The sequence below is a fragment of the Lissotriton helveticus genome, chromosome 11 (assembly GCF_964261635.1).
Source record: "Lissotriton helveticus chromosome 11, aLisHel1.1, whole genome shotgun sequence".
Classification (NCBI taxonomy): domain Eukaryota; kingdom Metazoa; phylum Chordata; class Amphibia; order Caudata; family Salamandridae; genus Lissotriton; species Lissotriton helveticus.
This window is the reverse complement of record NC_136072.1, coordinates 25,666,373-25,692,783: the sequence shown is the minus strand read 5'-3', so window position 1 is coordinate 25,692,783 and position 26,411 is coordinate 25,666,373. Positions and strand designations below refer to the sequence as shown.

The 26,411-nt window shown below is 46.3% G+C and overlaps 1 long non-coding RNA gene across 1 annotated transcript in view; it reads left to right on the top strand.

Moving 5' to 3' along the window:
- The window catches only part of LOC144791566 (uncharacterized), a 291,511-nt gene that overhangs the window by 262,972 nt on the left and 2,128 nt on the right, over positions 1–26,411 (top strand). The window contains exon 2 of the long non-coding RNA XR_013602424.1: positions 20,452–22,066. This is a non-coding gene — a long non-coding RNA (uncharacterized LOC144791566). The remainder of the gene's footprint in view (positions 1–20,451; positions 22,067–26,411) is intronic.

The following is a 26,411-nucleotide window of genomic DNA, read 5'->3' as shown; positions in this document are numbered from 1 at the left end:
TTCCCGCTGGAGCAGGGTCAAGATTGATTTGCATATGATGTGTCCAAACTGAGGTAGCATGCTGAGCAGAATAATGATGGATTGAGATGCGGCTAGAGTAAGCAGCAGTGGATGACATTAATTCAAGCATTCCTTCCATCACTTTTTGAACACCAAAGAACCATAGCCAGAATATTGACAATCTAAGTACTGTGAACATATTTATATATAGATATGTACAGATTTAGTATTCTTACCACCACATCTATGTGCCTTGAAGATATACATTGCCAATGTACATTATCTCGTACTATACCACACACACTACCATTTTTGCTGGAGGCTGTTGGATGTGTGAGCCAAGTAAAACTGAAGCCTAGCTCAATAATATTAATAATAACCTAATTTATAAAGCTCTTGGTTACGCCCAGAGGTGTGTCCCAGCGCTGGGGAAAGAAAGCCCTAAAATCCTACAACCCAACAGTCCTTTCCTACTCACAGACACAAGGTCAGCACGCTTTCTACCACCCTAACTACCCAACATGACTTTGTTCCATAGCCGATTGGGATAGCCAAGTTTTACGCCTCTTATGTAAAACAATTTCCGAAGGTTCCTGTTATATCCTACAGTTCCATCCTCAGCTGAAGAGGCAGAGATTTCCAAATATTTGCCACTAGAAAACCAAGTGGACAACCACCCATCCTGGCTTTTCTCACTTGAGGAACCACTGCCATGTTGGTACCTGAAGACCTGAGACTGTGGCTTGAAAGGTGGCCTTTCACCAGTGATGCCAAGTACCGTGGGCCTCTGCCATTGAAAGTTCTATGGCAGAAACCCATAGCTTTGAGCAGATTTCTCTTGCTGAGTGGCAGCCAGTGCAAGGTAGCAAGGATTGGACATGTGGGTGCTCGTCTAGATAAATTTGATACTAGGTGTGCAGCCACATTTTGCACCCTCTGTAGCTTTTGTAGTCTCCCTTTGGTTGCCCCCAGGTTAAGGATATTGCAATAATCTAACTTCACAGTCACCAATGGCTGCAAAATGGTTTTCCTGGCACAAACAGGGAGGAGGTCCATGATTTTTTCTTACCATTTTAAGGATGATAAAACACTTCCCTGCATCACAAGCTATCTGGTGTTCAAACGAGCTTTGCATCGAACCAGACTCCCAAGTTCTCCAGTATTAGGGGTGTCTTTCATAGATTCACATGCTTGAATATTCCCCGTCGTCGAAGTGGGAGTCCCACGGTACATAAAAATAGCAATATTGCTAATATAACATAAATGATAATATCATAGAATAATAATAATAGAGATAATACACTGTAAAACCTCTAAATGGTAACTTCCATAGGAAGACATTACAAGAGAAAAAACTCATTTGTAACATATCAGTGTCATTATGTTGGTCCAAACTGCAGCCAATCAGGCTCAAGCACCCTCTAGAACCTTCTCCTCAGAAGCTCAAGCCCTCAGATTTTCTACCGCACGTCGTGTGAAGGGAGTCTCCCTGAGCTCTGCTCAGTTTTTTTCTTCAAACTTTGTCTTTTCAACTTATTTCTTCCAGAATGTCAAGTAAGAAGTCTTTGTTTAGAGCTTGCTCTTCATGTGGGAAACTACGGTTGTTTGAGAAGGACCCCCACCAAAAGTGTATTTACTGCCTGTACCCTGACCACAAGGTGGATGAATGTAAATTCTGTAGAGCTCTTCCTTCTAAGACTCTCAGAGACAGGGACGGTCGTCTTCCTATATGGTTGAAGCGCCTCCAAGATAAAGAAGATGTTCTGTCAGACGCAGTAAGTCTTCAGTCAGGCTGTTCCACTGTCCCTTCCAAGCGTGGGAGTGCTCAGGACTTACCTTCTCCTTTTCTACAGAAGAAGAAAAAGCTGGCTTTACCTGTGGCACAATCTTCAGGTCCTATGACTTCTGTGTCAACGCCCACGAGACCTGGCTCTCAGGCGTCTTGTCCAGGCTCTATCAGTATTCTGACAGTCTTGACTCCCAGGTCGTCGACGGGCTTGTCGACGACCGTTCCGTCCACAAGATTGGCTTTGCTGTCTTCGTCGACGACCTCTGTGACGACGACGTCTGCTTCCTTGTCGTCGACGATGGTGATGTCGACGTCCTCAACGTCGACGAGAGCTCCTACGATTCCGTCGACGATCCCTATTGTCTCGTCGGCGACGAAGTTGCCGTCGACGAAGAAATCCTCTTCGACGTCGAAGGATTCATCGTCGACGAAGGTCCCGTCGACGTCAGCCTCTCCGTCGACCACCTCGTCGACGTCGGCTTCGTCGACGAAGAAAGCAACGGTTCCGACGACGAGATCCCCGTCGACGTCGGGTGCTCCGTCGACCAGCTCCTCGACGACGGCGTCGTCGTCGAAGAAGGCGACGCCGGTTCCATCGACGAAGGTACCGTCGACGAAGGTACCGTCGACGACGATGCCGTCGACTAAAGTATCGTCGACGAAGATACCGTCGACGAAGACACCGTCGACGAGGCTGACGTCTCCGCAGATCCCAGCAAAGAAGTCTCCGTCGACGCACGTTTCGTTGACGACGATACCGTCGACGGCGAATCCCTCAGTGGGCCCTACCTCGTCGACGATGGCGATTTCCTCAGCGGCATGTTCAGATTCCTTCTCAGGATTGGGTTCTTTTGCCACCATGCCTCTGGTACCACTGCCTTCCTTGACCTCTGGCAGGGATTCTTCTCTGCAGTTGCCACCTCCTGATCTCCAATTACCCTCACCTTTGATGGCTACTGATCACGAGACTGGGTCTATGGGGGACGATGTTAACGATGAAGCTCACAGTCCATCGGAGTTAATCATAAAATGTCAAGACTCCAGTTCTGACCAAGAGGAGGTGGAGGAAGTGGTCCAACCGGATGACCAATTTGTCCAGTTTCCTATGGCATCTTTCCCAGTTTCTTTGTTTTCAAACCTCCAGCATATGCTGGATGACTACAATCGAAGGTTTCCGCCTACCCCTCAAGGTACTCCAAGCCACGCTCCTGCGGAGGACTCCGGCCCTGCCACCCATCCGCAGTCTTTGGAGCAGCCTGTTTTGACAGAGCTTCCCCGCCCTAACCCCCCTCTTATTCCGCAACCTGGTGCGCACGGGGTGGATGAGTCGGACAGTGAAGAGGGGGAATTACACCAGGATACTGACGATGAGCAGGATCCAGATGTGGCGGAATACGACGACTATAGGATACAGACACCTTCTCCGCAACAGCCAGAGGCAGGTGATTCGCCTTCCATTGATACAGCAAGCTTCCATGTGCTGATGAATAAAGCGGCGGACCGCTTTAAATTGCCGAGAGAACAGCGGCAAGAAGATTGCTTTCTCTACGATTTCAAGAACAAACCGTACAAACAAATTCACACCATACCAATCATAGAATTTGTATGGAAAGAAGGGATGAGGATTATGCACTCTCCTAACTCCTTGCCGGCACAAGTCCCTCGCCTGGAAAAGAAGTACAAGGCTCCGGCTGGTTCACCTGCTTGTTTGCTGTCACATCCCAAACCAGACTCGGTGGTCACACAGGCGGCACAGCGACGATCCCGTAATCCGGCAACTCCTCTCACTACTCCACCTGATAGAGAGGGTCGACGTTTGGACGCCATTGGGAAGAAATTTTCCACCATGTCCTCTACGTCTGTACGCGCTGCAAATGCATTGGCCATTCTAGGTCGTTTCGACAGGCAAATGTGGTCTGATATTTCCGCATTCGTTTCACTAATACCGGAAGCGTCCAGAGCGGAAGCCCAACAAGTTCTCCAGGATGGCATGAGGGCGTCAGAGGAAATGATTGACTGTGCGATTGATGTGGCGAGTACGGGATTTCGCATCCTCGCCAGTGCTGCGGCCCTCCGCCGCCAGGGCTGGCTTAAATCCACTTCTTTCCGGCAAGAGGTCCAGTCGAAGATACTCGACATGCCCTATGACGGTGAATCTCTTTTTGGCGCTCACATTGACGAGGCGCTTGAGTCAATTAAAAAGGACACCGATACAGCAAAATCGCTAGTCTCCTTACAATTTAAGAAACAGCCCTTTCGTGGCGCCCGTGGAAGAGTTTCGTCTTCCACAACTTTTCGAGGAGGACACAGTCAGTACCGCCAATTCAACCAAGGCAATCAACGTTACTCCTCCCAACAGTCTACTCGCCAAAATCAGTCAAGACCCTATAAAGGAAAACCTACTTATAGGGGTGCCAACAACAAACGCCAGTGACTCTCATGTCACACAAGGAGTTGGAGGGAGAATCTCGCAGTTTTATTCCCAATGGTCTCTGATAACATCGGACCAATGGGTATTGGACATTGTTCGCAAGGGTCATGCCTTGGAGTTCACAGAGATTCCTCCTCATTCTCCGCCATCAGGCCCGCCACCTCCCCATTTTCTAGAATTGCAACATCAAGTTCGTCTTCTCATACTAAAAGGTGCAGTCGAAGTGGTTCCTATATCACAACAAGGGACAGGTTTCTACTCACGTTTTTTCCTCATTGCCAAGAAGACGGGAGAGTGGCGGCCTATACTGGATTTGAGGGCGCTCAATTTCTTTCTGAAACAGCAGTCTTTCCGCATGCTCACATTGTCAGAAGTCTTGCGGCTTCTCTGCAGCGGAGATTTCCTGTCCACGATAGATCTGCAAGACGCCTATTTTCATGTGCCGATTCTTCAACAGCATCGCCAATTTCTAAGGTTCAAGGTAGGCACTGTCCATTACCAATTCAAAGTGCTGCCTTTTGGCCTGCGCTCGGCGCCTCGTGTTTTCACGAAGGTCCTGGCCCCAGTCATGGCATATCTACGTCTTCAAGGAGTGCAGATTTTTCCTTATCTGGACGATTGCCTCCTGAAATCTCCGTCTCCTCTACAGCTGGCTCACGACACAAGTCTCTGCCTACAGACTTTCGAGTCACTGGGGTTGACCATCAACGTGGACAAGTCACATTTAACACCATCACAAAGGAGAAACTTCCTGGGTGCCATTCTCGACACGGAATTATCAAAAGCCTTCGTTTCCCAAGAACGACAGGTGAAGATAGTACGTCTGGTCACCCTCATCCGTTCAAAACAGTCAGTTTCTGTCCGCATGTTGAAGTCCTTTCTAGGGATGGCGTCGTCCTGCATCGCTCTACTCCCGAACTGCAGGCTCCGCACTCGCCCTATTCAGGAGGAACTAGACCTGCAATGGCGCCAAGTGTCAGGATCCTTCAACGATCTAGTGAGAGTCTCGTCTCGCATGAAAGACAGTCTCCTTTGGTGGAGAGAACCATCCAACCTAAACGAAGGAGTTTCCTTTCTGGCCCTTCCTCCGGATCTAACACTGACCACAGATGCATCCATGGAGGGTTGGGGAGCTCATCTCCTAGACCTTTCAATCAAAGGAAAGTGGACACCGTCACAACGAACATGGCATATCAACAGATTGGAGCTGCTGGCGATCTTCCTTGCTCTCAGATCTTTTCTGCCTGTAGTGCAAGGAGAGTCCGTGCTGGTTCAAACGGACAACACAACCAGCATGCACTACATGAACAAACAGGGCGGCACAAGATCTCAGCCCTTGTCTCGGCTAGCTCAGAAGATCTGGAACTGGGCTCTTCGTCATCGAATCTCCCTGACGGCGGTCCATCTGCCGGGGGTTTCAAACATCCTAGCGGATTCGTTGAGCAGGTCCACATCATCGACCCACGAGTGGGAGCTTCATCAACAAACTCTGGACATGGTGTTCCGCCGTTGGGGTCGTCCCCTGATGGACCTTTTTGCCACTCCACTGAATCGGAAGTGCCCCGCCTTTGCGAGCTGGCATCCTCATCCGGGGTCCAGCGGCAACGCCCTTCTCATGGACTGGAGCGGCCTGTTCGCCTATGCATTTCCTCCCATTCCATTGGTGCCGAGGACATTGTGGAAGATGCGCAGGCAACCCTGCCACTTGATACTGATCGCACCTCGTTGGCCCAGACAGGCTTGGTTCTCAGAACTTCTTCTGTTGTCCCAATGCACGCCCATTCGTCTACATCCACGTCCAGATCTTCTGTCCATGGACGAGGGCCAAGTCTGCCATCCAGACCCGACCACTCTTCAGTTATGGGCATGGAACCTGAATACCTCGAATTCGCGAATTTAGAGATGCCCCAGGAATGCAGAGAGATTCTGGCTTCTGCTAGAGCTTCCTCAACTGTTCAAACGTACAAACTAAAGTGGAAACGGTTTTGCCATTGGTGCGCAGAAGCAAATGTCCATCCACTCACTTCTGCCCCGGAACAGCTGTTGCCTTTCTTTCTAAGCCTTGCTCAGTCTGGCCTCTCTCATGCCACCTTGAGGGTCTTTCTGGCAGCTATTTCACGTTTCAGACATGATGGCTCAACCTCTCTCTGCTCATCCAGAATTATCCGACAATTCTTTAAAGGTCTCTTCAGGAAGTTTCCTCCTATCAGACGCCCGCCTCCGGCATGGCAGCTCAACGTGGTATTGTCACAGCTCATGAAGCCTCCTTTTGAGCCAATCCACAGAGCAGACAACAAGTTTCTTACCTGGAAGGTCGTTTTGCTTTTGGCCCTAACATCTTCTCGCCGTGTGAGCGATCTTCATGCTTTCACAATCAAGCCTCCTTATTTGCAATTCAAAGCAGATGGAGTATCTCTTCGTACCAATCCCTCTTTTTTGCCAAAAGTGCCTACAGATTTCCATCTGAACGAACCTGTCTTCTTGAAGACTTTCTTCCCGAATCCACAGTCACCGGCAGAACAACGCCTTCATTCCTTAGACATCAGCCGTTGTCTAAAGTTTTACATTTCAAGAACTGCCCCTTTCCGCAAATCAGATCAACTTTTTGTAGCATATGGAAGAATGCGAAGGGGACATTCAGTGACAAAACAAACACTTGCAAGATGGCTCTCAGCAGCCATATCCTACTGTCATCAACAAGCTGGCAAGCCTTTACAGTGTCCTGTGAAGGCACATTCGACGAGAGCGATGGCGTCTTCCACCGCCTTGTTTGCCGGAGTGCCTCTACACCAGATTTGCCGGGCGGCAACGTGGTCGAATAGGCACACCTTTACCAGACATTACTGTTTGGATTCTATCAACGAGGCGGATACCGCAGTGGGGCAAGCAGTGCTTCGCCATCTCTTTAAATAAGGTGAGCCTCTGTTCCCTCCTCCTTTTTCTTCTGTGATTGCTATATGCTTTTAAGCTATGTGTTTACTTCTTGTGAAGATGCTTGCAATCCCAGTGCTAAGGAGTTACTGCTATCTATTCTATTCAAGCATGTGAATCTATGAAAGACACCCCTAATACTGGAGAAGAACTATTGTTACTTACCTGTAAACAGGTGGTTCTCCAGTATTGGTGTCTTTCATAGATTCACATGCGACCCACCCTTCCTCCCCTCAGAGGCTCTCTTCTCCTCATACGCTATTATTACTAGTGCTACGAAAATCTGAGGGCTTGAGCTTCTGAGGAGAAGGTTCTAGAGGGTGCTTGAGCCTGATTGGCTGCAGTTTGGACCAACATAATGACACTGATATGTTACAAATGAGTTTTTTCTCTTGTAATGTCTTCCTATGGAAGTTACCATTTAGAGGTTTTACAGTGTATTATCTCTATTATTATTATTCTATGATATTATCATTTATGTTATATTAGCAATATTGCTATTTTTATGTACCGTGGGACTCCCACTTCGACGACGGGGAATATTCAAGCATGTGAATCTATGAAAGACACCAATACTGGAGAACCACCTGTTTACAGGTAAGTAAAAATAGTTCTCCTTGACCTTTTCCTTCAGGGCTGGGGCAAGGCCCACTACATCAGGCCACCAGGTCAATGTCCAGTTGGAGGGAGACTTTTCAAGAATGAGGACCTCGGTTTTGCTGGCATTCTGTCTGAGGCAGCAGCTCGTCATCCAGTCAGCCACCTCTGCAAGGGATGTGTTCAAGGATAATTCAGCAATAGTTAAATAAATCGATTTAGGTAAGTTCTATTCAAGTAACTCACAATTAACGTATTAAAAAAACAATTCAATTTATTTATCAATGAGTAAATCATTAAGAATTTTTTTTTTTTTAAACACAGGTGAATATATTAAATGATTTAGTGTTGATTCAAGTTTGTTCAATTGTAGAGGGTTCATAAAAACAACACAATGCAGGCAGAAGTAAGGATTACATGAGATTAAATATCCTTCACAGTTACAGTTGTGGACACCTTTTCACAAAATGTTTTTAAGGCAATTTGAATAGCTTACACAAAGCAAACATTGCCTACAGTACATTGAGGGAAAACATAGGTATAATAGTCGACGTTTCGGTCTAATTATGTCTCTTAGACCATCTTCAGGACATGGAATATGTTAATTAAAAAAGACCCTTTACATTCATTAGTGAATCTATTTGGAATTTTAGAACCACAATATATTGGGCGACAACAATTCGATGATTACAGCATAGAGTAATCGTAGGTACTTAAAGCATGGACCGAGTTGTTGTCAGGCTCCTTAGAGTGAAATCAGATAACAAATCTGTATTACAATGCTGAGAATTTCAAACAGTTCACAGTCGGTGGAGAAAGGGCAGAGTGCGCATGACTGGTTTGGGAGGCCCAAGAGGGCCGACCAAACAGTCATTGCGCCCTCAGGAGTGGATACACCACTCTTCCCCTGCTCGCAGAGCAGCTCCGCCAATCCCCCCACTCCTGCAACTAAACATAAAATGGTAATAAATTATTACCATTTTATGTTTCTGCTTCTCGCACTGCGAGAAAGCAGTGGGGCGATGCTCCTCCGCCCTAGGGGTGGAGCTGCCCCTGATTCACGCGCTGTTTTTCAACCGATATAAGAATTGATTAAACGCATCATGACCATCATTGGTGTGGTAGTCAAATAATGGCTTCCTGAAGAGACCCCTATAAATGTCGAAATGTTGACAATATTCCCAATTGGTTAATGCCTGGAATTGAACCATAAGTGTGGCCAAAATCCTTGAGCCTCGTTTTATTCTTGTGACCTCGAATACGCTCACAAGCATTGAGATCACACAGCATCTTTGTATTATAATGATTGTTGTCTGTTGAACCGCTTTATGTACACTGCGTCGTCTGCACTATCGGTTCACACTGTCACACCTTGTTACATATATGTAGGAATACAATACATGTCTGCCTGAAGCTTCCTTGGTCCAGCCCTTTATTGATTTATTCTTTTATCAAAGAGCCATGATGATTGTTCTTCCAACAGTGTATACTTAGTACTGTTGATGGCTAACTAAACTCAAATATCTAATCATTTCATTGGTGTTTAGAATCCTTTAATATCCGTGTGAGGTTTCTTGACTTCAATGAGTCCCACGCAATTTGCATCACTTGATGCCCATTTGTGGCTGAGCCACACTTACTTGGCCTGACTTGTTCATAGAAATATTTCTTCTAGAGTAGCAGGCGGGCCTGTCATGTGACCTGCAAGTCAAAACAGCATAAAGGTTCAGCTTCAGAAAGACAATCATGCGCGAGTCAGTGGTCTCCCTTATGCAATATGGCACATTGGGCAATCATTTCTATGCCTGGTTTGGGTGCTCTTCTAGTGACCCACCTAGGTTCAAATCACAGCTTCCCTATTTCACCAAAATGTGTGATCCTAAGCAAACCCTTTGACCTCACTGTGGCTCATTTCTTTTGAATGCAAACTTTAGAAACACGTAGAACAGATTCAATTTCGTGTGGTGTTTAATGTATTAGTGCTTTAAATTACCACACATTCTTCCTTACAGAACAATATTACTTACCTTTCTGACAACGGTGCTCTTGTACCACATCCCTTCATACGAGTCCTGGACTCGATGGCACGCAGAAACATCACAAGGATCTTTTAAATTAAAAAATATCACTCAATCCATTGGCAATTAGTGAAATCCATAAATGTCAAAGACAAACTCAGGAACATGTAGTGAAGAAAGCCCTGATGAGGCTTTTTGAATGTGCCAAAAAGTCTGATTATTTACTATAGGTTTCCATGCAAAATAATCCCTCTTTGTTGCGGAATGATACACCAACCAGCCAATACCATCAGGGTGATTGATCCATTCTCCTCTGGGATAAACTAAGATGGGACTAACATTATCTCAAGCCAATGCCTGAGAGAAACTGATGCTTATCACCCACTGGTTGGAGGGGACTGACCCAAACCTGCTCCATGGCTATTGCAAAATGTAGGTTGCAAAAAGCTGTGCTGTCCACTTGGACCCTAAAAAAACGCTACTGAAACTCCATGCACGCAAGTACGATTGTGGAGCCATGAAAACGTAAGTTGGGCAAACCTAATTTTGGGCGATCCGTGGGACCCGTGAAACAGGCCGGACTGGCGTCCTGGCGTTTTGGCGTGCTGCCGAGCTGGGGGCTGATGTCACTGCGGTGGGGGCTGATTTCGTTCATGGAGACCTGCGTGTGCTTCTAAATAAACAAAGCAAAACGAAATTCGTTCTGCACACGCAGGTCCCCATCAACACAATCAGCCCCCAGCTCAGCAGCATGCCAAAACGCCCGGTAGCCAGTCCGGCCCTGCCGTGAAATCAGCATAAGTCAACCAGTGGAGCATGCTGTTATACCTGTGAGTGAATGTATGGTGGGAAGTGAGGGTATGGGCAGGAAACTTTTTATGTCCCACAAGTGATAGACTGACCCCCGCAAGATTGTGTACGCCTTATTTCTTTCTTTTTGGGCTCTTGAGAGGAAGGAAAGGCCCTTACAGGGCAGTACTCCTGGTTATTTAATGTGAAATTCGGTTAGGGAGGCCATACCTCTGCATAGCAGGAAAATATGCTGTTTCCCAAAAACCATTAAGAGCCTTATATTGTCTCCCCAAATGCAGCTTGCGTTCTCTGTTGCCTCTCTACAGTACGTGTTCCACGAGTACGGTGACCTGGATGTAGAAAATGAATGAGAGGCAGAGAAGGTCTGGGAGAGGAGCACAAAATACACTTACATGCTGGTAAGTAAATAGATTTTTTGCTAAACCTTGGTTTCAGACTGGCTCCATGTATGCTTCTCCTTCTCCTGCCAGTGCTAATCTGTTTTCTATGCCCATGTAACAATAGACATAGGAAAAATACTGGCAGAAAGCGATGGAGAACGGTTGTCCCAGCCGCAAGAGCAGTGAAATCCACGGCCTCAAACTTTGATCATCGTAAAGGGCCTGTCAAACCTTGCCTGCCACCTGATACAGGAACATGGTACCCCGCCAGTGCACCCACACACCCCCCAACACATTGGAGGCCCGCAATGGGCCCCCGGAGACATTCTCTGCATGCCTTTCCATGGCGGTCCCACCACCGCGAAAGGCTGGCTACCGCCGGCATCACAGTCTATAATGCCGGCAGTGCCCGGCCCTGCACCGGCACCATTGTGGTGGTCCAGTCCCACCTGCTAGGCTGGTGTGCGGACTGCTACCGGCAGAAAAGTGTTGGGTGGAAAATCTCACCGCCGCCTTCGTCATCGCCATGCTAATGGGTCCGGCGGTTTTCCGGGTTGCGATCGCGGGCCGATGTCCGCTGCCGGCTCTCCCTTGCACCTGCTAGTAAGTATCTACCTTCCGTGGCACCTCTTTAGGAAGAAGCACTATGCCTCATACTCCACGACCACTCCACCTTTGAACACCAGAACAGCTAGTGCCCACCCCACCCCAGCCTCTACCATGAGGGCTAATGCAGTTCAGAGAGAAAAGGTGAGAGGAGCTCTGCAGAGGTGAAGGAGCAGCAACGGCAGAGTGCGGTGGACATGCACAGTACCAGTTTCAGCCCGCCGGCTTACCCGGCTGCCAACACCACCTCACTTCTGCTACCTCTGCAGGTAGTGTGCAGTGGTGCCCTCACAACTATCCCCACTTCCAGGCACAACGGCATTGCTGTGCTGCCTCTGCTACTGTGCTGGTGAGCTCCAGTGCTGCTCTGCTGCTATGCTCTGGTGCTAGTTCTCAGGGTCAAGTGGTTTACTGGTAAGGATGGGCAGTATGGGCGTGTGGGTGGTGTGGTAGCGGGAGGGGTGTTTTGGCGCTTTCCATGAGCAGGGTGTGGAAGAGGTTGGCAGGTTGGGGGCATGTGTCAGCTCATGGTGGGGGACTGGGGAATTAAAAGAAGCCCTGGCAAAAATGCTCAAACCAGCCTCGCCCTCTTCTCTGCCTCACTGTAATCTCTCCCCCTATCTCTCTGTTGCTTTCGCTCCACCGCCTTCTCGCTCTTTCTCTCCTCAAGCCCCCCTGTGTCTACTGCAGATAAACTGTGAGAGCTGGGAGAGTCGCCCACGGTTTCCAAACCCGGCCTCCAATGGCTCCGGGCCACCGAGGAAATGCCCGGTGGAATAACTGGCCAGTCCGGCCCTAGGGCCGGGTCTAGGCTGGCTGCATCGGGGGCGCTCCTCCGTCTGAGCTCCTGCACCCCTCTTCTTCCCTGACAAGGCCCTAGAGGAGGGATTTGTTTTGACTTTTTTTTACCCAATGCCACAAATGCCCCAGAAGTAATTATTTTTAAAAAAAACTCATCAAAAGTAGGGGTGGGCGGAATTTGTGTAGTCGCGCAACGCAAAGTTACGCGAAACGGTAAAAATCTCTGCAAACGCGCAGAAATTCCACAAGCCCGCGGATTTGCTTGGTCGCGATGCTTTTTTTACTGTTCTCGATCGCTGTTTGCGTGCTCGGGGAGAAATATCTTGCGAACACGCATTTTGAGAACGCGAACAAGCAAAAAATTCTGCAAAGCCGCAGAACGCAGAATGTTGGGCAATTCCGCGTCCTCCGCAGAACACGAAATTACCCAAATTCCGCGAGCAGAATGGAATTTACCGCCCAGGCCTAATCAAAAGTTTGTTAATGCTATCTACTATTCAAGAATGTTTTTTCCCAGCTAATCGAATTTAAATTATTGCATAAAAAAAGGTGTCAGATGATTTCAAGCAGCCTGCTCTGAGAGTGTCCCTCCTGTCCTTCCAGAACCCCAAATCACTCAAAAACGGCTCTTAAATGTCTTTGAGAAAGGTGGCAACCCTTCTTGAAATGCAGGGCAATGTTTCTCCCTCCCGCAGCATAGCAACGGTGCTTTGGTTTCCATAGCAGCACCCACTATGGTGCTTCCTAGGAACATACACCTAACGGGACAGGGGCCAACCCCAAAGCTCTGTGATCCCAGCATGGCTTGTGTGATCTGAGGTGTCCTTGTCACCGGGCCTTCTGGAACAAATCAATTCGACTTCTTAATTTAAATTCACCTGTTCGTACTCTGAGGCGACTACTTTAAGAAACATTGGGGCATAGCAAGCGGCAGCGATAATTATCGCTGACCGCTGCTAGCGTGAGGAAAACTATCGCTGGTGATAATCTCCATGGTAGCGTTGTATTAACAACGCTTAATGCCATGGAGAAAAAAATCCCAGCGATAGCGGGGATTATCGCCGTTTTCAATGGAATATCGCTGGTTTTCCAGCGATATTCCATTGAAAATGGCGATAACCTTGCTGATAGCGCAGGACAATCTTAGCCATGTAATCCACCTCCCATTGGATTACATGGCTAAGAACAGGTCACAAGCAGGCGTTAGGAAAGTAGCGTTAACTGTGGTTAGCGCTACTTTTCCTAACGCTCTGCTTATTAGCGAGCAGCTTGTTAATAGGAGAAATGTCGCTTAGCGACATTTCTCCTATTATTTTGCCCTGGAACGCCCACTTTGCATCTCATTAGAGATGCAAAGCTGGGCATTATTGACAAGGGTGCAAAATCAGCAAAACACGCGATAGCGTGTCTTTGCTGATAGGGCGAAGAAATTATCGCCGCTTTTTGGCCGAAAACGGCTGCAAAAACGGCGATAATTTCAAATCGCCTGCCTTGTTAATATGCCCCCTTGTGACCTTTGCATTTTGCTGTGAGCTACAGCTTGGTCTCAGCTCGCACTTTAACATAGAAACCCAATTGAATTACAGAGAAATGTACAGAAAGTGACACATTTATTTAAATCTGTTTTTTGTATTCAGACCGTTTTTCATTCTACTAAATTCCGATTTATTTTCCTGTTGTTGAGGTCTCACGATTTAACATGTTAAAATACAAACTCACCTGAAAACAGGAACTCTCTCTCTCTTTTCCCCTTCATAACCCTGGTGGAAATTGCAGCTGACAAGCTGCAAATAGTTTCGACTTGATCCACTTACGGCATATATGTTTTTGACCATTGGATTATGTTGCAGACAGAAATATAATAAGGGAAACTTCTAGTGGCTAAAAATGGCAACAGAAGTGAACAGACACCATCGAATGCCAAAAACCAGTTCCAAGTGAATGCCAAAAACCAGTTCCAAGGCGTACCGGATGCAATTTCTACAGAGAAGTTCAGAATAGCTCCCAAAGAAATCTAACTGACTCCAGCATGAACCAACTGTAACTGGAGAAATGAAATTTCTACGAGTGATGTTTGAATAGCAATTTTGCAGTACGGGATGCACGGTGACTAATGGGGCACGGGGGAGGCTTATTTATGAGAGCCCTGCGTCACTTTTGCACCACGTAAAGTTGTATATGTGGGACACAGGAGTCTCATAAAGATGTATGAAGCCAGCAAAGCCACCAAGTGTGGCTTTGGGTGGCCTCATAAATCATGAGTGAGCAGTGGCGTAACGAAAGTTATAGGGGCCCCCCAGCAAGGTACACAGTGGGGCCCCGCTCCGGATTTAATCCGGCGGTCTCTGGCGAGAGTACAGTGCTGAGGGGGCCCCCTGCAGACCCTGGGCCCCCCCGCACTGCAGGAGATGCGGGGTCCTGTGTTACGCCCCTGTGAGTGAGGCGACTCCGTGCCAAATCGTTGCAATGCCTTACTCTGCACCAGGGAGGTGTTACGGGGTGTTGCGATGGGCAACACCCACGGAATGTGATGCTGCCCTAGATTTAGAAAGAGATGTAAACTGGGGGAAGTGTCATATCCGTAGGCCGCCCTAGGTGAAGCGTAATGGGAAGAAATGTGTTTATTTCTCCTCGTTGTTTCCGCTTTCAATATTCGCTGCTGAATGCAACACATATAAAAAGAGGAAAATACCTTGTAAGATTGTTTCTGTGCAGGAAGGTATCTCATCCTCCACAAAAACAATCCTGCTTGCGATGGAGGCACCGTTCCACCATGCAAGGGTGCCTCTGTTGGTGCTAGGCTGCCAAAATGGTTCCAGTGCAGAGATAAAAGACGGGAATGCACCGTATTGCTTCAATACGGAGCATTCCTGCCCTTTCACTTTGGCATAGGGCAGAACACCAAAGTGCCTTGCTGCGCTGCCCTACGCCAAAACCCCATAAACGAGGCCCTGGATCTGCACAAAATGTACAAAATTGGCGCAGGCAACAGACGCCGCAGATCGAGGAGGGGCTTCATCGAGGAACAGGACCTCAGCTTCCGGCACTCCCAGCAGGCTGTTCGCCTCTGCGGGCCTCTCTTCAGGCATGGCTGCAGTCAGGTGTCTACCAATGTAAACAAGACATTATTTTGAAAGGCCCAGGGCGGTGGGGCGGGGGAGGGAGAGCTTGTTTTTGCATCCTTGAGTGAAGCACTAGTAACACTGTAGGACTTTCCTTGCTCTGTCTGCCTGTGCTCCTTTCACATACATAGGTGACAAGGCGATATCTTGGAGACTCTTAACCACTTCCATGCTTGGCATATACCTCTCAGGTGCTCATGACGAGCTGACCTCGTCATGACCACACCCGTTTTCGTTGCTGTCCAGCACAGCAGGGGAAACTCTTAAGCAGAGATGTGGTTAAACAACCAGGAGCTATAGAGGGAAATCACCAGGCCACCCTCCTCTCACAAATTATTCATACAAAAAAGGCCTGGTTGCAAGAGAGTGTCTTCAATATAGCTCCTGAAGACTGCTTCTACCGTGGGAATATCACTTTCAACCCACTCTTTGGCATCCTGTCCACTTTTTCGCAGTCCCAGTACTCTCAATCTAATATAGTCTTAAAGAAACCACACAAACCGCTGATAGTCAAAGTGTCCAACCACCCATATCCTTTCCCACAGCATATGAGTAAAGAATATTTCACAAAAATAAGTGAGAAAGTGAGAGGGCACCTCTTCTATGCAACACCAGGGAGGCTACCAGCCGGGTCTCACCAGTATGCCCATGTATATCATCATCGGTTGCCCACTCACAGAAAGAAAATAGTGTCCAGTGCAATGAGAAGGAGAACAGAAAAAGTAAATTAACTGCCCCAACCCGTAACTCGTGATATGCAAAGAACAGCATGTTCAATGCAATTAAAATCGAGTTAAGACTCACCATCAAAGTACCCTCTTTATTCTGGAATGTGAGTTTACTCGAATTAAAAGCACAGCATGTTGCTAACCTTTTCCAGGAAGGCCAACTTGTTTCATTGCCAATTAAGTATGTTGTGGCAAATTCGTCAGGGCGAGGGGTTCGGTCACTCTCCTCTCTAGACACAACTTTGTATAATGCGGATTGGCCGGTGTCGGCAGAGGGTTCTCATATTAGCCTACACCAGACCAGAAAGGGGTGTGTCCATCACTCTTCCCCCCTTATTCTAAAGCACTCTCGTTGCTTATTGTATCACCGTATACACTTGACTCTCGAGCTTTGTCTTGACCCAGCAGCAGTATGAAGGATATCTTGGAGACCTCAGATATTGGTGGTTGTGGTTGGCGGAGAGGGGTAGGGCTAGCTGCCCTGGGGACAAGCCGCCACCACGCCTCGTGGGGCTTGAAGCTATGAGCCCGCTCCCACGGGTTACACCTCATTCTGTCCTCACAGGCAGGCCCAGGTTACAGTTACACATATAGTGGTGTCGCTCTCTGACCTTTGGCCTCTCACTCACACTCTGAGGATTAGAGGGGTGGGTTCTGGACTCGGGCAGAAGATTTTCTGCTGCAGAGCACTAGACTGGAACGTGGAACATCCTTTTCACTACACATGCCCTTTGACCTTCACGTTCACTCACACATACACTTGCTTACAATTACACGTGTATTCACACATACACTCACACATCTACACACACACACACTCTACCTACACATACACACACATTCAACATACACATACTCTCTCTACCATAAACACACTCTCACCCGCAAGCACGCACACAAAATAGACACATTTAAACACATTTTGGTACTTACCTCAGCTGCCAGGGAAAGTCGGATTCCAGCTAGTTGTACTCCATTTTATATTAAACTAATAGCGAATAATACAATATTACTCACTATTATATAATTAAACACGCATTTCCAATGTAATAAGTCTCACATTTGCGAGAGTTTAAGCTATTGACGTGAATGACAATGCCTTTTATTTAACTGTTTTGATAATTAACACATGACTAAAAGGCATTGTCATTTACAATACCAATAGCTCAAACTCTTGTAAAGTCGAGACCTATAGCATTTCAAAGAAGCGGCCGGCATTGCCACTGACTGCTTGGAAAGTGAAAGCACTCATGGTACGTTGAATGTTGCAGGAAAGTATGTTGTGCCTGCAGCAGAAGAAACTCATTAAAGAAAATAGGGCTTACATACTAAATAAGACATTCCTTGTAACAACCGAAGTAAAAGGGCCAGTCCTCATGGGAGGCTACGAATGAAGACAAGGCGGTACTAAGGAGGGACTAAAAAGGCTATTAACTAATCAGACGCCAACATTTACGAAGGACAGTGACACAAGCCAATGACAAATATGGGCAGAGAGTGGGTGGGGCTTCAAGTCCATACTCGAATACAGCGTGCCTCGCAGAGCAGTGCATGCACTACCCAGGCTCGACCTAAAAAAAGACAGAAAACAAGGAGAGTGAAGCCCCCACCAATGTGCATAAGGACGAGCAGCATCTGTTCCTGGCACTGATTTTACAGGTATCCTCAATAGAAGGAAAATCCTGCCTCACCTCTACCTGGCTGGCTGCTCTGGAAGGAGGCCCCGCACTGTCCGTCGGTACCTCTTTACCCAGTAGAGCTCGCCCCTGATACCTGGATACCTGGGTATGACCTGACCAACATATGAAAAGCAGGAATACCGGTGTTGTATAAATGTACCTTATTCTATTAAGATTTATTAGTTGTCACGTATTTTTGCAGCAGCAGTTTCACACATTTGATCTGGTCCTGAAGAAAGCCGCTGATACTCTCTCGTAGATCAATAGGCTGAAACATGTTGACCATTAAGTGACAGTGGTTCTATATCCATACCACTGTGCTGTTTCTTTTTAACCCTGTCAAGTGGAACACATCAATAAAGTTATATAGTGTTTCCACTTACATAGTTTTAATTTCACCTACCTATCCTTCACACAGCACTGCATACCTCATTACACCAATTCTCTCACATATGGGAATACCATCCTTACTTCAAAAACATCTCTGAGCTCCTTCCTTAAACACCGAAGTAGTAGCTCCCAGTGGTGACTAGGTTTTCCACACTGGTAAGGAGGACCCACATGATGAAGCATGTCACCCTTGGGTGAGTGAGGGTTCTTATCCTTAAGGGATGTCTCCCCCAGTCATATTTCACTTGTAGCAGTTCGTTGGTTGAGAGAGGCAACTACTAACATGTCCTTACACACATATGTTTGGGACTATAGAAGTCACAAGGGGCATGCCAGGTGTCACAGTGGTGCCCCCTGGCAACCCTTAAATGACGTCCATGCTCGCACCCCTCTTCTCAGTGCACGGTTCTTCACAAGTCATTACTACAATGGATATCTTCCCACACCTGCTTTGCAGGCATTGTTTGTGTGGTTGTAACTTCACGGAGGGGTTCTGCAGTTTTCCTCAGAGCTGTCTGTTTTGAGACATTATTAATTACAAACACCACTCCTGTATCATTGGATTGATACACGTCTAGTAAAACATTGTTGGCTAAGTTATGTTTTTTGGCATTGCCTGTGGACAACCGTTTTTCATGGGGTACAATGCGCTTATTCCTTTTTTGTCGTTCTTTCTCTCTCTTTCTAGATGTCCATGTCCCCTCTGCTACTTTTTATCTATTTCTGGTGTTTTTCTCACTCTCGATCTGCATCTTCCTACCCTTCCTCACAGAATCAATCTCTCTATCTCTCTCCCACATTCTCCCCCACCCCAAATCTTACTTTCTTGTGCCCAAAACTTTTGAAAGTTCATTTCCCAAGTATTGTATGCTCTATAGCGTTTCAGTAAGGGCAAAAAGCTGGACTTTTGTCTATTTCCAACTGGTGCTTTAATATGCTTAGGTACACACTACATTAAGATACACATACAGTTTATTTTGCTTCCCACTTAAACTTAAAAATACTCTATAATCAGATTTAATGATCATTCGTGAGTTAGGAATGATGCTTTATTTTGACCAGTTAACGGCATAACCTGGTACTGTGCCAAATATTATAACATGGCCCAACAGTGCCAGGAAAGTCTTGGCTAGTTTGGCAACAGCAAGTGACATAGTCAAAGGAAATTAATGCTCATCTATCCCCCCCCCCCCCCCCGAACACCTCTGGGGTGTCCATTGCTTCTGATAGCAGCTGCTAGTAGTCCCAATACTAGGGTGAAGAGTACTGGTGACTGCTGAGGGGCCGCCTGGTTTTGTTCCTCTGCTACTAGTTCTGCTTTCCAAGTGGAAGCCATTGGAATTAATGCACATACAGGCACATGCATCATTGTCAATTGCATTCGCAAACAGTGTGAATAGCAATTTACGGCCGCTTGCGAATGCAATTGTCAAAATTGGGATGCATCATGTTTTTCGCAATTTTAGAAATCGCAATCATGTTGCGATTTCTAAAATTGTGTTTGCATTTAAGAAATCGCAATTTGAGATTTCTTAAATGCAATGCATGAAAATTTTAAATTTGCGAATTCGCAAATAGGGAGAGGTAAATTACCATGAAGTTGACCTTCATGGTAATTTGCAAAAACTTTCAAAAATGCACAAAAGTGAATTTTTGAAAGTTTCATTTTACACACACACACATGCCCTTGGGGCATGTGTGCGTGAAAAATGCACTTAAAGTTATATTTCAGGGGAGCAGGGGGGGTCCATTGGACTCCCCCCTGCACCCTTGAAATTGCATTCTCAATTTGCGATTCGCAAATTGCGAACCGCAAATTGAGAATGACTTCAATGGGAATGGATTCCTTAATTGCGATTCGCAAATTCTGAATCACAATTAAGGAATTTTATGAAATCGCAACAAAAATTGTGATTTCTTAATGCATAGCCTTTTGTGATTTCTTAATTGCGATTCCTTAATTTTCGCAATTAAGAAATCACAAACGGCAACAATGATGCATGTGGCCGATAGACTGTTGCGCTTAGACAGCCTTAAAATAAGTGCAGAATTCTTCACCCAAGTTGATTGATCTCAGATGTTCATTTACGTTGTCACAGTTAATGTTATCAAAAGTATTTTACACATTTATTCTATTCTATTCTATTATAATCTATTTTATTCTAGGATTTGCATAGCGCATGGTGACCTGGACTCATCCCAATGCTAAGAAAAAGAGAAAACATGGCAAGTCGGAGATCGTGAGAGGATCAGTCTTCTAAACGATCGAAGCTAAAAGAGACAGTTGTAATGACTTTACTAATGGCCAAGAGGTGAGAATGCCAAAGCTGAGCAACATTGAACCGAAAGGAACATCATGCCTTCCTGGCAGGAACGGGGACCAAATGCAGGTTGGAAGAATGGAGAGCCTTATTAGGGTCATAACGAGTAACAAGCTGTTGAAGGATGGGCGGGCTTTCCCATGACGGCCTCTATGGGCAACGCACAGGGACTTCAACTCAAGACATTGAGCAATGGGGAGCCAGTGTAGACCACTCAATCCCTGCCCTCAACATCTCATCTCACACAATGTGGAAATTGCGCATCTCCCAGGTGATATGTACAATATCCACCCCCTGCTGAATGCTACTGGTTCTTGTGCATTGTGTAACGAGATATGGTTGATCGTTGTGGACTAGTTCTCTTATAACACCACTCAGCCTCTCGAAGGAGACTCTACTGAGTATATCGGCACCGAGGCTTACCATGGAGACTGGACTGTAAATACAGCAATCCAGGGGATCTTCGATCCAGTGGATCTTCAATCCAGGGGATCTTCGATCCAGTGGATCTTCAATCCAGCAGATCTTCAATCCAGTGGATCTTCAATCTGGCAGACCTTCAATCAAGGGATCTTCAATCTGGAAAGATCTTCAAACTAGCAGACCTTTGATCCAGTGGATCTTCAATATGGCGGATTTTCAATCCAGTGGATCTTTGCGAGAGGATTATTTGAGACTCTTCTTGTGTCAGTCTTGGGAAGGGATTTACCAAGGCATCCTTAACAAAGGAGAGCTATCTACGGTGAAGTGCAGATAAAGTCCCAGGGATTTCCAACATGTAAAACTTAATAGTTGAGGGACGTCCACTCCTAAGATAAATTCATTGAGTCGCTCTTTTCTTTCTGCTTTCAGTTCAGGTGCTGCCAAACATCATAAAAGTTCTCAAAATGCTCCATTCCTTATTTCTTTTGTTTTTGGGTAGTTTTCATAGTAAGGTTTGAAGGTATTTATCATTTGCTTGACATCACTGACGTTTTTTTTTTTCATTTTGATGTCTAATTGCTAGAAGAATCTTTCTGAGATAAACAAAGAGTTTGATATTGCATTCACTTCTTTCCCAAAACTGTTACTCAATCCTTATTTAACAAAATTCTGTTTTTTCAGTAAAGTGTTTTTGAGTTGATATTTCACATTTATTGTGATTTCTGATATCAGGCGTGGCTGCTGGTCATCTTACCCATTAACAAGGTTTAACTAGGTGTTGTTCGTGCTGTTCCGGGACTGATACACATGCCTTCCTTTCTCATTGATGCTTCTGAAATAAAAATATCCATCAAACTGCTTTCATACTTTTCCATCGCAAGACTTCAACATCTCCCATATTGTTTTCCAAAAACATCAACCTGGTTGTTAAGTCAGTCTTTAAATCTGGTCTTGTCAAGAATTAAATAGCCTAATTTCCAAGTGAAATTAAGCTTTGTCTTCCAACTGAGAACAAAGGAGAGCAGTACAGGAGCAAGGTAAGTTCCACTAGAACAGTCTATTGGAGATGCCAATGCATGTTTAGTAATATTTCCACCTGTTGACCTGGCTTGACAGTTAGGGCTGGACTGTTCCCATGAGGCACAGGGTCAAGACTGATTTGCATATGGCTGGGTCCAAACTGGGGTGGTGTGGTGAGCAAAAGAATGATGGATTTAACCCAGATCCATGTGATTGGGGTTGAATGTTTGCATTGTCCAGCATTCCATCCATCAGTTTTTTCTTTTGTATATGTCGCCCTCAGTGGGAAGGGTACGCCCAGACATGGGTCACGTGCTCACCACACCACTGGATTCAAGCTAGCTTGGCTGATGAAGGGTGAACGCCTGAAACCGGTCCCAGGATGCTTGTTTCCAGTCCAGGTAGGATCTGGCTTGGCAGTTCGGGCTGGACTGTTCCCACAATGTTATTTGTTTCTTTGCATCTGTTGATTACAAGTCGATATATGAGTATGAATCTTGTATTGAAGAGCGAAATCTCACCCAAACCCCATCAAATCTTTACTAGATTTACTTTTGTTTAATGATACAAGAGCTTGCATTTCTTTTCAGTTGTAGACCAAGCATCACCCAACTCTGATCTACGCGACTTTGACTGATGTTAAACTCTCCTCACACAATCAGATTTCCACTCAATGAGGACAGTTCATACTCCAGACTGGTTGGAACATCGCAGGCAATAATGTAGATTGGATGTGTAGCCACTTGTTAGATTTGGGGGTCTCTAGTTGGTACAGGTAGGTATTTGTGACAAATAGGGACCCCTGCCTCTAGTCAGGGTAAGGGGTACACTACTAAAATAACCCCTGCTCACCCCCTTGGTAGCTTGGCACGAACAGACAGACTTATCTCAGAAGCAGTGTGTAAAGCATTTGTGAACACATACAGTAATCCAGTGACAACACTACAGATGAACACCACACAAGTTGTATATTAAAAATAAATATCTTTTATATATATTTAACACAAGACCATAAACGACAATAATCCACAATACTGTACTTAAAATGGTAGAATTAACTAAGTTCTCTTTAGATCTTAAAATGCAACACTTTGAGTCAATGTACCTTAAGATGCGTAACGCTTCTACAATGAAAGTGTTGCAGGGATGATGATGTGGTAGTTCCTTACATGCAAAGACGGTGATGCGTTGAAGGTCCGGTGCAAAGAAACAAAGATGGCGTCTTCTTCTTGATGTGGCACCCTTCTCCGATGTTGCGAAATGTCTCGACTCGATGTGAAAGCTGCAACGGTGACACCCTTGTCCAGTGATGCGACGACAGCTGCATTGGTGGCGACACTCTACTCCGACGATGCGAAATGCTTCTGTTCGATGTGACAGCTGCTGCTGCGACACCCTTGTTTAGTGATGCGGCGACAGCGGCTGCGACGGCGGCATGCTTCTCCGTGGATGCGAGGCGCTTCTGCAGTGCAATGCGACAGCTACAGTGGTGATAACCCTGCTCTGTGATGCAGCGGCTGCGACGGCGACACGCTTCTTCGATGTTGCAAGACGTTTCTTGTGATGCGGTGCAATGCGACAGCTACAGCGGTGACATCTCCATGATGGGACGGCAGCGGATGCAACAACGACGCACTTCTTCTTCATGAGTCGCGCTTCCAGCTCCTTGCGACACGCAGTCCCTCAGAAGGCTTAAAACAGCTGCAGGCACTTCCAAAGAACTCTTGGGGAGCTGGTGGTTGAAGTCTGTTGTCCATGAGACTTCAGCAGGAGGCAAGCTCTTCTCTCAAGCCCTTGGAGATCCTTACAAGTTGATGAAAGTACACAAAGTCCCTTTCTCCTGTCTTTGGCAGTTAGGCAACCACTGCAGGCCAATAATCCACAATACTGTACTTAAAATGGTAGAATTAACTTAGTTCTCTTTAGATCTTAAAATGCAACACTTTGAGTCAATGTACCTTAAGATGCGTAACGCTTCTACAATGAAAGTGTTGCAGGGATCATGATGTGGTAGTTCCTTACATGCAAAGACAGAGATGCGTTGAAGATCCGGTGCAAAGAAACAAAGATGGCATCTTCTTCTTGATGTGGCACCCTTCTCCGATGTTGCGAAATGTGTCGACTCGATGTGAAAGCTGCAACGGTGACACCCTTGTCCAGTGATGCGACGACAGCTGCATTGGTGGCGACACTCTACTCCGACGATGCGAGACGCTTCCGCTCGATGTGACAGCTGCTGCTGCGACACCCTTGTTTAGTGATGCGGCGACAGCGGCTGCGAATGCGGCACGCTTCTCCGTGGATGCGAGGCGCTTCTGCAGTGCAATGCGACAGCTACAGTGGTGATAACCCTGCTCTGTGATGCGACGGCTGCGACGGCGACACCCTTCTTCGATGTTGCGAGATGTTTCTTGTGATGCTGTGCAATGCGACAGCTACAGCGGTGACATCTCCATGATGGAACGGCAGCGGATGCAACAACGACGCACTTCTTCTTCATGAGTCGAGCTTCCAGCTCCTTGCGACACGCAGTCCCTCAGAAGGCTTAAAACAGCTGCAGGCACTTCCAAAGAACTCTTGGGGAGCTGGTGGTTGAAGTCTGTTGTCCATGAGACTTCAGCAGGAGGCAAGCTCTTCTCTCAAGCCCTTGGAGATCCTTACAAGTTGATGAAAGTACACAAAGTCCCTTTCTCCTTTCTTTGGCAGTCAGGCAACCACTGCAGGCCAATCCCCCAAACAGCACTTCAGCTTAGGGATAGTCTCTCCTCAGTCTCTCTGGTTCCACTCCTCAGCAAAGGTTTCTTCTTGTTGTCCAAAAGTGATCTAATTCTCTGGGGTTTGGATCCCCTCTTTTATACACAGTTTCTCTTTATTCTCTGAAGGCAGAGAGGCCATTGCCTAGTCCAAACCAGTTCTGGTCAGTCCTGAAGCACTCTGTTGACATAACTCCTTCTTTCCTTTCACAGTGCAGGGCAGAGAAGTCAGACGCACCACAGGAGGTGGAGCCAGCATTGTGGAGGGAAGGCACAGCCCTATTCAGGTCCCAGGTGCAACTCCTCCCTCCCATCTAGATGCAGATCTCTCTATTCACCACTGGGATGACTCAACCTATCTTCTGGAATCCCCCAGCCCCTTTCACTCAAACTCCAGACAAGGAATACACAACCTAGCAGAGGCAGGCTTGGATAGTTAGACAAGAAAATACCTACTTTCTAAAAGTGGTATTTTCAAACACAGAATGTTAAAACCAACTTCCCTAAAAGATGCATTTTATCATTCTGAGTTTAGGCATACTAAACTCAAATTTCCACCTAGTTTCCTAAGTCAGTAAGGATTATAAGATGTAATAATCTAACTGCCCATTCTGGCCTATGGGGAATAGGTAGCCTTGCAATAGTGAAAAATGAAAATGGCTGTAATTCACTATTAGGACATGCCACACACATCAGGGCTTGTCCTACCTTATACTTACAATGCACCCTGCCCTTGGCCTACCATAGGGGTGTCTGATATGAAGAAAAGGGAAGGTTTAGGGACTGATAAGTGGGTGCACATGCCCAGTCAACATGGCAGTACTAGACTGCACACAAGCTCTGCAATGGCAGACCTGAGACACACTTTTACAGGCTGATTCTGGCACAACCAGTGCTGCAAGCCCACTAGCAGCATTTGGTTTACAAGCCCAGGGCACACTCAGTACACTGTACTAGTGTCTGACCAGTAAACCAAATCAGCCAATCATGGAATCACTAATCCATACATCAATTTACAATAGAGAGAGCATATACACTTTAGCACTGATCAGCAGTGGTAAAGTGCCCAGAGTCATAAAACAGCCAACAACAGGTCAGAAAAAATATAGGAGGGAGGCAAAAAGTTCAGGGATGACCCTGCAAAAAGGGCCAAGTCCAACACCACTCATAGTAATTTGAGTACTATAAAGATTAGCTTTCAGCCAGTAGTTCAGTTAGTCTAAGATGGAGGTTTTTAATCACACCATCATCACAAGACGCAGTTGTAAGTAGCAGCAGACTCAGGTCAAGACTAGCAAATTTGGATGTGGTGTTTGGCACTAAGTGACCAAACGCACTGCCCAACTTTAACCAGCAGAGGAGGAAAAAATAAACATCTAGGTAGGGGGTGAATTAGGTATGAAGTCCACTTCTCCAGTATTGAATCTTTCATAGATTCACAATCTTCAATCTATGAAAGATTTCAATACTAGAGAACCACCATATACAGGTAAGTAACGTGTTTTATCCCTCCAATTCTCACCTGCCCGCCGTACCCTTGCTATGGGGCATGTTCTTAGATGCCCAAAGCTCTTAAATCTTGACCTGCAGCTCCCATGTTAATCCAGTA